Raw genomic sequence first — 14,015 nt, 5'->3', positions numbered from 1 at the left:
TACGTTGTGAAAGGCACCTACTTCTGCAAGATTCTTGGGCCGTCTTGCCTGAACTGCTTTTTAAGAAGTTTTTTAGCTCTAGCCACAGTTTTCCCATTTTGTTTCAGTAGGGCTGTGAAGGCCACGAAGAAATCCGTCAGCTTGCTTGTCTTGAGGTAGTCCACTGTGGATACTGACGTGTGTTTTGGATCATTATCCTATTAATGAAGTCATTCTCTTCAACTCCCACTTTTTTTGGTAAACTGAAGGTGTGGTGTTTTCTTAGAGTTTGTTGGCATGTAAGTTAATCCACTCTTCCCTATACGATCGGAATGATCCACCTCCATACCTCCGTTCTTTTCGTGAAATTCTGCACCCTTTTTTCTTCAGACTCAACTTTGCTCATTGCAGGCAAAAACTGTGGCCTGTTTTAACCTCAGAAGTGCACATGACTGAAATCCATCAGGCTTGTTTAGGTGCCATTTTGCCAATGTCTGATGTTGAATTTTGTGCCGATAGCCTGGAAAGGTTTTCTTCTGATGAAGGTGCACCACCGCTCCAGTCTGCTGAATCTTCCCGGAAGGTTTGAGAAAGCTTTGAGAAAGCTCAGTTAAATATGGGTTTTGATTCGACATTCTAACGATCCTGAAAAACATTTCTCTTCAAACATTTTCTCAGTCTTCCAGACCTCAACTTGACCTCCACCAGTCCTGTTAACTGTTATTTTTAATTACAACATGGACTGAGGAAATGACTGCCTGAAGACAATCTGCCATCTTTTTCTACCCTTCTCCTGCTTTGTGGGCATCAGTTATTTTAATGTTCAGAGTGCTAGACAGCTGCTTAAGAGAGACCATGGCTGCTGGTTGTTGGGACAAAGTCTAAGGAGGAGTCAGAGTAGAGTAGAGCTTGGGGGGGATGGATGTGAGAGGCAGTATGAAGTGAGGATCATTTTTAGAGCTTTATGTAATGGTTTTGTGTGTGGCATGGTCCATCTTTGGATTGCCATCTTTTCATAAAGGCATGAGAAGAGTGGAAAGACAACAGAGAAACCTCCATCAGTAGACGGCCCTGACGCCGTGTTTTACAAAATGCTCAGAAATCATCAACATGACACATATTGATTAATCATCGACACAAGCATGCAATCTAAGTGGTTTAATAAACCAGCTTTACAATTTTCCAGGACCTCAAAAATGTCCAAATCTTTGTGTTTTAGAATTTTTTTTTTTTTGCAATTTTCTCAAATTCCAGGAGTTTCTATGACTGCAAACCTAGCCTCTAAATTTCCAGGTTTTCCAGTATATGTGGGAACCCTGATTATACCCTAAATACGCTAACCAGAGGTATACTTAGAAAGGCTGAAGCTTCTTCACTCAGGATTTAGCAGGATTTAAACACTGTGCACTCAAGAATTAGTTTTGGTGGGTTAATAAAGCTACGTTTATAGGACAATGCTGTTCAGGAATGCTGAACACTTTATGGATGTAGCTCTTTACACTTTTTCATCCAAAGGTAAGACAAGGTTGGGGGGGAGCCCTATAGCAGGACCGTTTTTTGATTTCGTGCTGTACATTTTGCAACAAGCCACAGCGTGCAACACCAGGGGACGTCTTCACGAGTCTCTCTTCAGCTGCGCCAAGATGCTACAGTGTAGTGAAGTTCAGCGTTGTCTCTGCATCCACACAAAGAGAAGCGATGCATGTCCAACAGCGGCTGCGAACTCTGACGCAATTCCGAGCTCCTGCAATCCAGGGCCATGTGGCTTTGTGTCGAAAGGATTGTGAAGGCTTGCAAAACATCAGTTCCCCGGTGCTCCATGATACTTGACTTTATGCGTAAGTCACTAAGAGCTTGAATTATTGAGCTGAATCGAGAGTGGGGGAGGGGGGGCTTGTGCTGGAAAACACGTGACTGTGCAGCCTGCACTACTTGGTGCATGTTTTAGATGCAAGGCGTGCAGGCCTACAGTTTTGGTTGTGAGCATAGAACTGCTTACCTCTCTCAGCTCTCATTCATTTTATATATAAATAAATGATATTTTTCCAAGGCGAAAGGCAAGTACTAACTAGACTGCCACAGTGGAGACAAAATGTAAATAAAAGATTGATTAAACTTTGAAGCAATGATGCTCAGTCATGAATTACACTCAATTAAGGCCGGATATGTATATTATTTTATGCAGTTGGCTACAGCAAGCAACATATGTAAACCACAATTATCGTTAGCATGGAGTATTCAGTACAAGCATGAACAAATAGCCTGCCATTTCCCAAATGAAAGTAGATGCCCCCTTTCCCCATGCTGCAATCTGGGTATTATTCCAGTAGTCATCTAATTTAAAATCACCTGGATGATATGAATCTTCAAATGTAAACCATCAAAGACAAGTAAGGTGGACTAAGACTGGCAGGCTCATGGTACTGAACTGTTTGCAGTTTATTGATCATTTCAAATGGCCCTTGTACCGAATGATGGTGGAGCCAGACGTGTTTCTGATGACAGTGAAGTGTTAGGAGTCTGTTATAGTACTACTGAACTAGCCCAGTATTTTTCAACCAAGGAACATAGACATAATAAATAGATATGTAGAAAGGCACATATTTTGTCAGAATACAATTTTGGCATGCATTGGCTTAAAAAAAAAACTAAGAACAAAAGCAATAAAAAATGGTGGTAAACTTTCCAAGGCTTTCACCTTATAAAGCGCCTGCTCCTCTGAGAGACCAGGACTCACAGTATAAACATTCCTGTTCCTCTTGGAGAGAAAAATAAAGACCATACCACCTTTGGTACAGGACACAGGCCTCATAATACATCACTTACACTCATAAATACTTGTTAAATGAGAAACAGCAATAATGCAAGGGCCTGTTTGGTCCAACACAGCAGCAGTCTGCTCAAATACAGTGTAGATCTGGGCTTGTCCTGAGAGAATGTGGGTGGGGTGCGGGGAAACAATTCACTACAGTGGGTCCACTAACAAACATGTTGGAGCACATAAGAGTGGAAAATAACGTTTGGCACATGGTTGCATCTCTGCAGTGTCCAAGATATACAAGCACTTCTTTAGGTCATATGGCCAGAGCTGAAACACCTGATTCACGTGCTTCCCTGATCAGTGGTGCCCACTAGTGTTGAGCACTGTCAGAGCAGTTGTTACAAGTTACAGTGACTACCCATGGCTAGTGTACAAAGAAGAGGGGGAAAGAAAAACAATAAATAAGCTGTTACCCTTGTACTGGCTTTTTCATATAAAGCTACAAGGAAAAGATATCAAGCACAGCGCACATGAAAGAATTCCTTACATTTTAAATATACAGAACAAAAGCGGCTTACAATTATTCTCCATTCTGCAGCACTTCAAGTATTTAATTTGCATTTACATTGAACAAAACCAGACTCGATGAAACTGTAGTCCCAGAATTTTGTGCTAGTTCTGCTCAAAGGGTTGTGGCTTCCAGAACGACAAGGGTGATTTGGTCAAGACTTCACTCAACTACACTCAGAGGAATTGGAGTTCTAGCGTTCTCTGCTGGACGTGAGCAAAGAGCAGAGGGCTCTAGAACTGTATCTGTACTGGGTCTAGTCTTCACTGGGTTCTGAGGATCTGGAGTAGTAGAATCTCCTGACAGTTGTGCACAAGGAGCTCAAATTTCTCGAACTGTGGGTTAGGCTGGGTCTACACGTTCCTTTAGGCTTTATCGTTATGTGCATTTTAGTTTGGAAAACAGTAGTTTAGGCAACACAAGGGTGAGAGGCCAGTCCCAGACAAACACACACAAAGATTCTGTGTGCTATGGCCATGCAGAAAGTGAACAGCGTCATTCCAGTTTACTCTGGGCAGAGATGTGCAGAATGGTACAGTGCCGCCACTTAGTGGTTTGGGAGGGTAGCGGCACATATAGGGCTCATCTGGAGATCTTGCTGATGACGCGGATGAGGGCAGCGTTCTCATCTTTCAGACGCTGGTTATCGGCACGCAGGTCAATCAGAACCTTTGCAAAAGGGAGACGGTAAATAGAACAAGAGGAAGACAGTCAAAGGGGAAGGTTTAGTTTGATTGGTGGGACTGACTTAACGAGCAGGGAATTTGTTTATTAAAAAATTTAACTGAAAGTAATTATTTGTTACAGTTCTGAAAGCCATGCAGTACTGCACCTTTTTAAGAGCAGCTACCATATAAACACACTCTACCTTGAGCTCATCCTCCAGCTCTGATGCTTTTCTCTCAAGTGCCTTCTTCTCCTGCAGCACACAAAGAGTTGATCAGACAGCAGATGGTCAGCACGGCAGCATGGCAGACAGAGATCAGCTAGCCTTCTCTAAATCTTTCTGCTGGTTCTGTCTCATGCATTCAGCCTGGCATGGCCCTAATAACAACCCATCACTGTAAGGTCATAATGGTGGTGGTGTCAAAGCTCAGGCCAGTGGAATTTCCACATCATGCATTTATGCCTCGTGCAACGAGACACGCGGGAACGCCTTGTCTGACAAAAAGTTTAAGGAAAGGAAAATCATCTCCCCCTGAGCGAAAGTACATGCTAAAACTAGACCCCAGAAAATAAAAAGAGATAGAAAGTGGCACACAAATGCAAGTTTCTGGTTCTAACAAGTAAAGCAGACAAAGAAGGAAATCTAGTGTCAGGGTTAGAAACACAGCAAAGAGAAAACCACACTTACAAATCTCTCCATCTTCAGTAGAGAAGGGCGCTCACAGTCATTCTCCTGACTCTGAGTGCAGAGAGACAGACAGACAGACAGACAGACAGACAGACAGACAGACAGACAGACAGATAGATAGATGTTAGATGAAAAGATTACTGTATATACGTTAGTCTTTCCTTCAGACTCGCTAAACATGATCTCATTTAAGTTGTTCTAAAAAAACAATCAATGAATCTATTAATTGTGACATAAAACACAAAAAGTAGTAGTACATTTGGTCACTGAATATTAAAACCATGCATGGAAATGAACTGATGGGAAGGAAAATTTGTTCCCAGAGAATGCACAAATGATCAGAAAAACAAACTACAGTTAATACCCGCTGGAATTCCTTGAATAATAGTGCATTCTAGCATCATCACTTTAATAAGGCTACACACACACCCTTACCTGTCGGAGTCGTTCCAGCTCCACTTTGCTCTCACTGAGTTGCAGCTGTGTTTCCTGGAGCTTCTCCCTCAAAGCAGTGTTCTCCTTCAACACATCCAAATATAACTAGAGAGAGAGAGAGAGAGTGTGTGTGTGTGTGTGTGTGTGTGTGTGTGTGTGTGTGTGTGTGTGTGTGTGTGTGTGTGTGTATGTGTGTGTGTGTGAGAGAGTGAGTGACAGCAGGTGAGGAGGAGGAAGAGAGGGAGGGAGAGAGAAGTTTACATTTAATCCTACCCTTCTAGAAGATAGTTAAACAATCTAGCAAAATAGGAAAATTAGGTCCAATTCAGTTGTACCTTCCTAAAGTCCAGTCATGATGGCAATCTGACATCTTCTGCTTGAGGATCCCTATAGAGATGACTGGCAATATCACAGACCAGGACAATTAGTAAAGAGCACTGTTCTGAAAATGAAACTCCAGATTTGACACAGAACTATGAAAATGTGAAAGAGAGAGTGAATAACCTTGAAGTGCCATCTGCTTTTGCAGGCTCATTCACATCCAAGTCTTCAGTCTGAGAGGAGAACAAGCAGAGGTCATTTTCATTGCAACTTCAGGAACAGTGTTCCAGTCCATTTACTGGAGGTGCCATTGTAAAATGGGCTAATGGACTTTACTACAGGTTTGATTCTGGAGATGTTCTTCTAGATGTGCTTTGGGTATGTGGTTCTGAATGGGGTCTCCTTCACCATAATATGTTTATGTGTGTTTATGTGTGTGTGTGTGTGTGTGTGTGTTTTAACTCACCTCGCCTATCGTGCCTATTCCAGTGGATCGCCTCTTCCCCTGCCTCTTCTCCGATCCCTCTCTCCCAGTTTGCGCTCGCTCTCTGATCCTGACACCTTCCCATGTTCCTGTTCCGCAGAAGAGCATTCTGGTACTCCAGCCAGACTCAGGTAAAAAGGCGATAAGCTCAAGATATGTTCAGGCACTAACGCTGTACTTAGGAAATTACAAAGATGCTTAAGATTTAAACCTGTACTCAAGAATGAACCCTAGGGTTAGGGTTATTGGGGTTCCCGTAGATTTTTGAAAATAATATTTCAGGACTTTTCAGGAATTTTCCAGGGCACTTTCCATGACCAAGCAAGCAAGATTACATTTATATTTTCATCTTATAAAGTTTCAATAAAAAAAAGAAAGAAAAAAGTAAAGGTTTGGTTACTCTGCGTGATCCGTACTTAGTAACACCCTCTTTGGCAAGTGTCAATGAATCTCTGGATCCCTCAGTCCCTGGGGATGGGGGAGATTTGCTCATTCTACGTTGTGAAAGGCACCTACTTCTGCAAGATTCTTGGGCCGTCTTGCCTGAACTGCTTTTTAAGAAGTTTTTTAGCTCTAGCCACAGTTTTCCCATTTTGTTTCAGTAGGGCTGTGAAGGCCACGAAGAAATCCGTCAGCTTGCTTGTCTTGAGGTAGTCCACTGTGGATACTGACGTGTGTTTTGGATCATTATCCTATTAATGAAGTCATTCTCTTCAACTCCCACTTTTTTTGGTAAACTGAAGGTGTGGTGTTTTCTTAGAGTTTGTTGGCATGTAAGTTAATCCACTCTTCCCTCTACGATCGGAATGATCCACCTCCATACCTCCGTTCTTTTCGTGAAATTCTGCACCCTTTTTTCTTCAGACTCAACTTTGCTCATTGCAGGCAAAAACTGTGGCCTGTTTTAACCTCAGAAGTGCACATGACTGAAATCCATCAGGCTTGTTTAGGTGCCATTTTGCCAATGTCTGATGTTGAATTTTGTGCCGATAGCCTGGAAAGGTTTTCTTCTGATGAAGGTGCACCACCGCTCCAGTCTGCTGAATCTTCCCGGAAGGTTTGAGAAAGCTTTGAGAAAGCTCAGTTAAATATGGGTTTTGATTCGACATTCTAACGATCCTGAAAAACATTTCTCTTCAAACATTTTCTCAGTCTTCCAGACCTCAACTTGACCTCCACCAGTCCTGTTAACTGTTATTTTTAATTACAACATGGACTGAGGAAATGACTGCCTGAAGACAATCTGCCATCTTTTTCTACCCTTCTCCTGCTTTGTGGGCATCAGTTATTTTAATGTTCAGAGTGCTAGACAGCTGCTTAAGAGAGACCATGGCTGCTGGTTGTTGGGACAAAGTCTAAGGAGGAGTCAGAGTAGAGTAGAGCTTGGGGGGGATGGATGTGAGAGGCAGTATGAAGTGAGGATCATTTTTAGAGCTTTATGTAATGGTTTTGTGTGTGGCATGGTCCATCTTTGGATTGCCATCTTTTCATAAAGGCATGAGAAGAGTGGAAAGACAACAGAGAAACCTCCATCAGTAGACGGCCCTGACGCCGTGTTTTACAAAATGCTCAGAAATCATCAACATGACACATATTGATTAATCATCGACACAAGCATGCAATCTAAGTGGTTTAATAAACCAGCTTTACAATTTTCCAGGACCTCAAAAATGTCCAAATCTTTGTGTTTTAGAATTTTTTTTTTTTTGCAATTTTCTCAAATTCCAGGAGTTTCTATGACTGCAAACCTAGCCTCTAAATTTCCAGGTTTTCCAGTATATGTGGGAACCCTGATTATACCCTAAATACGCTAACCAGAGGTATACTTAGAAAGGCTGAAGCTTCTTCACTCAGGATTTAGCAGGATTTAAACACTGTGCACTCAAGAATTAGTTTTGGTGGGTTAATAAAGCTACGTTTATAGGACAATGCTGTTCAGGAATGCTGAACACTTTATGGATGTAGCTCTTTACACTTTTTCATCCAAAGGTAAGACAAGGTTGGGGGGGAGCCCTATAGCAGGACCGTTTTTTGATTTCGTGCTGTACATTTTGCAACAAGCCACAGCGTGCAACACCAGGGGACGTCTTCACGAGTCTCTCTTCAGCTGCGCCAAGATGCTACAGTGTAGTGAAGTTCAGCGTTGTCTCTGCATCCACACAAAGAGAAGCGATGCATGTCCAACAGCGGCTGCGAACTCTGACGCAATTCCGAGCTCCTGCAATCCAGGGCCATGTGGCTTTGTGTCGAAAGGATTGTGAAGGCTTGCAAAACATCAGTTCCCCGGTGCTCCATGATACTTGACTTTATGCGTAAGTCACTAAGAGCTTGAATTATTGAGCTGAATCGAGAGTGGGGGAGGGGGGGCTTGTGCTGGAAAACACGTGACTGTGCAGCCTGCACTACTTGGTGCATGTTTTAGATGCAAGGCGTGCAGGCCTACAGTTTTGGTTGTGAGCATAGAACTGCTTACCTCTCTCAGCTCTCATTCATTTTATATATAAATAAATGATATTTTTCCAAGGCGAAAGGCAAGTACTAACTAGACTGCCACAGTGGAGACAAAATGTAAATAAAAGATTGATTAAACTTTGAAGCAATGATGCTCAGTCATGAATTACACTCAATTAAGGCCGGATATGTATATTATTTTATGCAGTTGGCTACAGCAAGCAACATATGTAAACCACAATTATCGTTAGCATGGAGTATTCAGTACAAGCATGAACAAATAGCCTGCCATTTCCCAAATGAAAGTAGATGCCCCCTTTCCCCATGCTGCAATCTGGGTATTATTCCAGTAGTCATCTAATTTAAAATCACCTGGATGATATGAATCTTCAAATGTAAACCATCAAAGACAAGTAAGGTGGACTAAGACTGGCAGGCTCATGGTACTGAACTGTTTGCAGTTTATTGATCATTTCAAATGGCCCTTGTACCGAATGATGGTGGAGCCAGACGTGTTTCTGATGACAGTGAAGTGTTAGGAGTCTGTTATAGTACTACTGAACTAGCCCAGTATTTTTCAACCAAGGAACATAGACATAATAAATAGATATGTAGAAAGGCACATATTTTGTCAGAATACAATTTTGGCATGCATTGGCTTAAAAAAAAAACTAAGAACAAAAGCAATAAAAAATGGTGGTAAACTTTCCAAGGCTTTCACCTTATAAAGCGCCTGCTCCTCTGAGAGACCAGGACTCACAGTATAAACATTCCTGTTCCTCTTGGAGAGAAAAATAAAGACCATACCACCTTTGGTACAGGACACAGGCCTCATAATACATCACTTACACTCATAAATACTTGTTAAATGAGAAACAGCAATAATGCAAGGGCCTGTTTGGTCCAACACAGCAGCAGTCTGCTCAAATACAGTGTAGATCTGGGCTTGTCCTGAGAGAATGTGGGTGGGGTGCGGGGAAACAATTCACTACAGTGGGTCCACTAACAAACATGTTGGAGCACATAAGAGTGGAAAATAACGTTTGGCACATGGTTGCATCTCTGCAGTGTCCAAGATATACAAGCACTTCTTTAGGTCATATGGCCAGAGCTGAAACACCTGATTCACGTGCTTCCCTGATCAGTGGTGCCCACTAGTGTTGAGCACTGTCAGAGCAGTTGTTACAAGTTACAGTGACTACCCATGGCTAGTGTACAAAGAAGAGGGGGAAAGAAAAACAATAAATAAGCTGTTACCCTTGTACTGGCTTTTTCATATAAAGCTACAAGGAAAAGATATCAAGCACAGCGCACATGAAAGAATTCCTTACATTTTAAATATACAGAACAAAAGCGGCTTACAATTATTCTCCATTCTGCAGCACTTCAAGTATTTAATTTGCATTTACATTGAACAAAACCAGACTCGATGAAACTGTAGTCCCAGAATTTTGTGCTAGTTCTGCTCAAAGGGTTGTGGCTTCCAGAACGACAAGGGTGATTTGGTCAAGACTTCACTCAACTACACTCAGAGGAATTGGAGTTCTAGCGTTCTCTGCTGGACGTGAGCAAAGAGCAGAGGGCTCTAGAACTGTATCTGTACTGGGTCTAGTCTTCACTGGGTTCTGAGGATCTGGAGTAGTAGAATCTCCTGACAGTTGTGCACAAGGAGCTCAAATTTCTCGAACTGTGGGTTAGGCTGGGTCTACACGTTCCTTTAGGCTTTATCGTTATGTGCATTTTAGTTTGGAAAACAGTAGTTTAGGCAACACAAGGGTGAGAGGCCAGTCCCAGACAAACACACACAAAGATTCTGTGTGCTATGGCCATGCAGAAAGTGAACAGCGTCATTCCAGTTTACTCTGGGCAGAGATGTGCAGAATGGTACAGTGCCGCCACTTAGTGGTTTGGGAGGGTAGCGGCACATATAGAGCTCATCTGGAGATCTTGCTGATGACGCGGATGAGGGCGGCGTTCTCATCTTTCAGACGCTGGTTATCGGCACGCAGGTCAATCAGAACCTTTGCAAAAGGGAGACGGTAAATAGAACAAGAGGAAGACAGTCAAAGGGGAAGGTTTAGTTTGATTGGTGGGACTGACTTAACGAGCAGGGAATTTGTTTATTAAAAAATTTAACTGAAAGTAATTATTTGTTACAGTTCTGAAAGCCATGCAGTACTGCACCTTTTTAAGAGCAGCTACCATATAAACACACTCTACCTTGAGCTCATCCTCCAGCTCTGATGCTTTTCTCTCAAGTGCCTTCTTCTCCTGCAGCAAACAAAGAGTTGATCAGACAGCAGATGGTCAGCACGGCAGCATGGCAGACAGAGATCAGCTAGCCTTCTCTAAATCTTTCTGCTGGTTCTGTCTCATGCATTCAGCCTGGCATGGCCCTAATAACAACCCATCACTGTAAGGTCATAATGGTGGTGGTGTCAAAGCTCAGGCCAGTGGAATTTCCACATCATGCATTTATGCCTCGTGCAACGAGACACGCGGGAACGCCTTGTCTGACAAAAAGTTTAAGGAAAGGAAAATCATCTCCCCCTGAGCGAAAGTACGTGCTAAAACTAGACCCCAGAAAATAAAAAGAGATAGAAAGTGGCACACAAATGCAAGTTTCTGGTTCTAACAAGTAAAGCAGACAAAGAAGGAAATCTAGTGTCAGGGTTAGAAACACAGCAAAGAGAAAACCACACTTACAAATCTCTCCATCTTCAGTAGAGAAGGGCGCTCACAGTCATTCTCCTGACTCTGAGTGCAGAGAGACAGACAGACAGACAGATAGATAGATGTTAGATGAAAAGATTACTGTATATACGTTAGTCTTTCCTTCAGACTCGCTAAACATGATCTCATTTAAGTTGTTCTAAAAAAACAATCAATGAATCTATTAATTGTGACATAAAACACAAAAAGTAGTAGTACATTTGGTCACTGAATATTAAAACCATGCATGGAAATGAACTGATGGGAAGGAAAATTTGTTCCCAGAGAATGCACAAATGATCAGAAAAACAAACTACAGTTAATACCCGCTGGAATTCCTTGAATAATAGTGCATTCTAGCATCATCACTTTAATAAGGCTACACACACACCCTTACCTGTCGGAGTCGTTCCAGCTCCACTTTGCTCTCACTGAGTTGCAGCTGTGTTTCCTGGAGCTTCTCCCTCAAAGCAGTGTTCTCCTTCAACACATCCAAATATAACTAGAGAGAGAGAGAGAGAGTGTGTGTGTGTGTGTGTGTGTGTGTGTGTGTGTGTGTGTGTGTGTGTGTGTGTGTGTGTGTGTATGTGTGTGTGTGTGAGAGAGTGAGTGACAGCAGGTGAGGAGGAGGAAGAGAGGGAGGGAGAGAGAAGTTTACATTTAATCCTACCCTTCTAGAAGATAGTTAAACAATCTAGCAAAATAGGAAAATTAGGTCCAATTCAGTTGTACCTTCCTAAAGTCCAGTCATGATGGCAATCTGACATCTTCTGCTTGAGGATCCCTATAGAGATGACTGGCAATATCACAGACCAGGACAATTAGTAAAGAGCACTGTTCTGAAAATGAAACTCCAGATTTGACACAGAACTATGAAAATGTGAAAGAGAGAGTGAATAACCTTGAAGTGCCATCTGCTTTTGCAGGCTCATTCACATCCAAGTCTTCAGTCTGAGAGGAGAACAAGCAGAGGTCATTTTCATTGCAACTTCAGGAACAGTGTTCCAGTCCATTTACTGGAGGTGCCATTGTAAAATGGGCTAATGGACTTTACTACAGGTTTGATTCTGGAGATGTTCTTCTAGATGTGCTTTGGGTATGTGGTTCTGAATGGGGTCTCCTTCACCATAATATGTTTATGTGTGTTTATGTGTGTGTGTGTGTGTGTGTGTGTTTTAACTCACCTCGCCTATCGTGCCTATTCCAGTGGATCGCCTCTTCCCCTGCCTCTTCTCCGATCCCTCTCTCCCAGTTTGCGCTCGCTCTCTGATCCTGACACCTTCCCATGTTCCTGTTCCGCAGAAGAGCATTCTGGTACTCCAGCCAGACTCAGGTAAAAAGGCGATAAGCTCAAGATATGTTCAGGCACTAACGCTGTACTTAGGAAATTACAAAGATGCTTAAGATTTAAACCTGTACTCAAGAATGAACCCTAGGGTTAGGGTTATTGGGGTTCCCGTAGATTTTTGAAAATAATATTTCAGGACTTTTCAGGAATTTTCCAGGGCACTTTCCATGACCAAGCAAGCAAGATTACATTTATATTTTCATCTTATAAAGTTTCAATAAAAAAAAGAAAGAAAAAAGTAAAGGTTTGGTTACTCTGCGTGATCCGTACTTAGTAACACCCTCTTTGGCAAGTGTCAATGAATCTCTGGATCCCTCAGTCCCTGGGGATGGGGGAGATTTGCTCATTCTACGTTGTGAAAGGCACCTACTTCTGCAAGATTCTTGGGCCGTCTTGCCTGAACTGCTTTTTAAGAAGTTTTTTAGCTCTAGCCACAGTTTTCCCATTTTGTTTCAGTAGGGCTGTGAAGGCCACGAAGAAATCCGTCAGCTTGCTTGTCTTGAGGTAGTCCACTGTGGATACTGACGTGTGTTTTGGATCATTATCCTATTAATGAAGTCATTCTCTTCAACTCCCACTTTTTTTGGTAAACTGAAGGTGTGGTGTTTTCTTAGAGTTTGTTGGCATGTAAGTTAATCCACTCTTCCCTCTACGATCGGAATGATCCACCTCCATACCTCCGTTCTTTTCGTGAAATTCTGCACCCTTTTTTCTTCAGACTCAACTTTGCTCATTGCAGGCAAAAACTGTGGCCTGTTTTAACCTCAGAAGTGCACATGACTGAAATCCATCAGGCTTGTTTAGGTGCCATTTTGCCAATGTCTGATGTTGAATTTTGTGCCGATAGCCTGGAAAGGTTTTCTTCTGATGAAGGTGCACCACCGCTCCAGTCTGCTGAATCTTCCCGGAAGGTTTGAGAAAGCTTTGAGAAAGCTCAGTTAAATATGGGTTTTGATTCGACATTCTAACGATCCTGAAAAACATTTCTCTTCAAACATTTTCTCAGTCTTCCAGACCTCAACTTGACCTCCACCAGTCCTGTTAACTGTTATTTTTAATTACAACATGGACTGAGGAAATGACTGCCTGAAGACAATCTGCCATCTTTTTCTACCCTTCTCCTGCTTTGTGGGCATCAGTTATTTTAATGTTCAGAGTGCTAGACAGCTGCTTAAGAGAGACCATGGCTGCTGGTTGTTGGGACAAAGTCTAAGGAGGAGTCAGAGTAGAGTAGAGCTTGGGGGGGATGGATGTGAGAGGCAGTATGAAGTGAGGATCATTTTTAGAGCTTTATGTAATGGTTTTGTGTGTGGCATGGTCCATCTTTGGATTGCCATCTTTTCATAAAGGCATGAGAAGAGTGGAAAGACAACAGAGAAACCTCCATCAGTAGACGGCCCTGACGCCGTGTTTTACAAAATGCTCAGAAATCATCAACATGACACATATTGATTAATCATCGACACAAGCATGCAATCTAAGTGGTTTAATAAACCAGCTTTACAATTTTCCAGGACCTCAAAAATGTCCAAATCTTTGTGTTTTAGAATTTTTTTTTTTTTGCAATTTTCTCAAATTCCAGGAGTTTCTATGACTGCAAAC

The 14,015-nt window shown here is 42.3% G+C and overlaps 2 long non-coding RNA genes across 2 annotated transcripts; both read right to left on the bottom strand.

The window, feature by feature from the left end:
• Positions 1-3,906: 3,906 nt before the first annotated feature.
• On the bottom strand, positions 3,907-4,716 carry LOC118241538 (uncharacterized). The gene is made up of 3 exons (XR_004776156.2): positions 4,663-4,716; positions 4,177-4,227; positions 3,907-3,977 (listed from the first exon to the last, which is right to left on the bottom strand). It is a non-coding gene; the product is annotated as an uncharacterized LOC118241538 (long non-coding RNA).
• Positions 4,717-8,998: 4,282 nt separating this feature from the next.
• On the bottom strand, positions 8,999-11,100 carry LOC145653725 (uncharacterized). Its single transcript, XR_014119890.1, has 3 exons — positions 11,060-11,100; positions 10,574-10,624; positions 8,999-10,374 (listed from the first exon to the last, which is right to left on the bottom strand). It is a non-coding gene; the product is annotated as an uncharacterized LOC145653725 (long non-coding RNA).
• Positions 11,101-14,015: the final 2,915 nt, after the last annotated feature.

This window comes from Electrophorus electricus, chromosome 3, assembly GCF_041902795.1.
Source record: "Electrophorus electricus isolate QZ-2024a chromosome 3, ASM4190279v1, whole genome shotgun sequence".
Classification (NCBI taxonomy): domain Eukaryota; kingdom Metazoa; phylum Chordata; class Actinopteri; order Gymnotiformes; family Gymnotidae; genus Electrophorus; species Electrophorus electricus.
The sequence above is the reverse complement of the archived record's forward strand: the minus strand, read 5'-3'. Positions and strand labels throughout refer to the sequence as shown.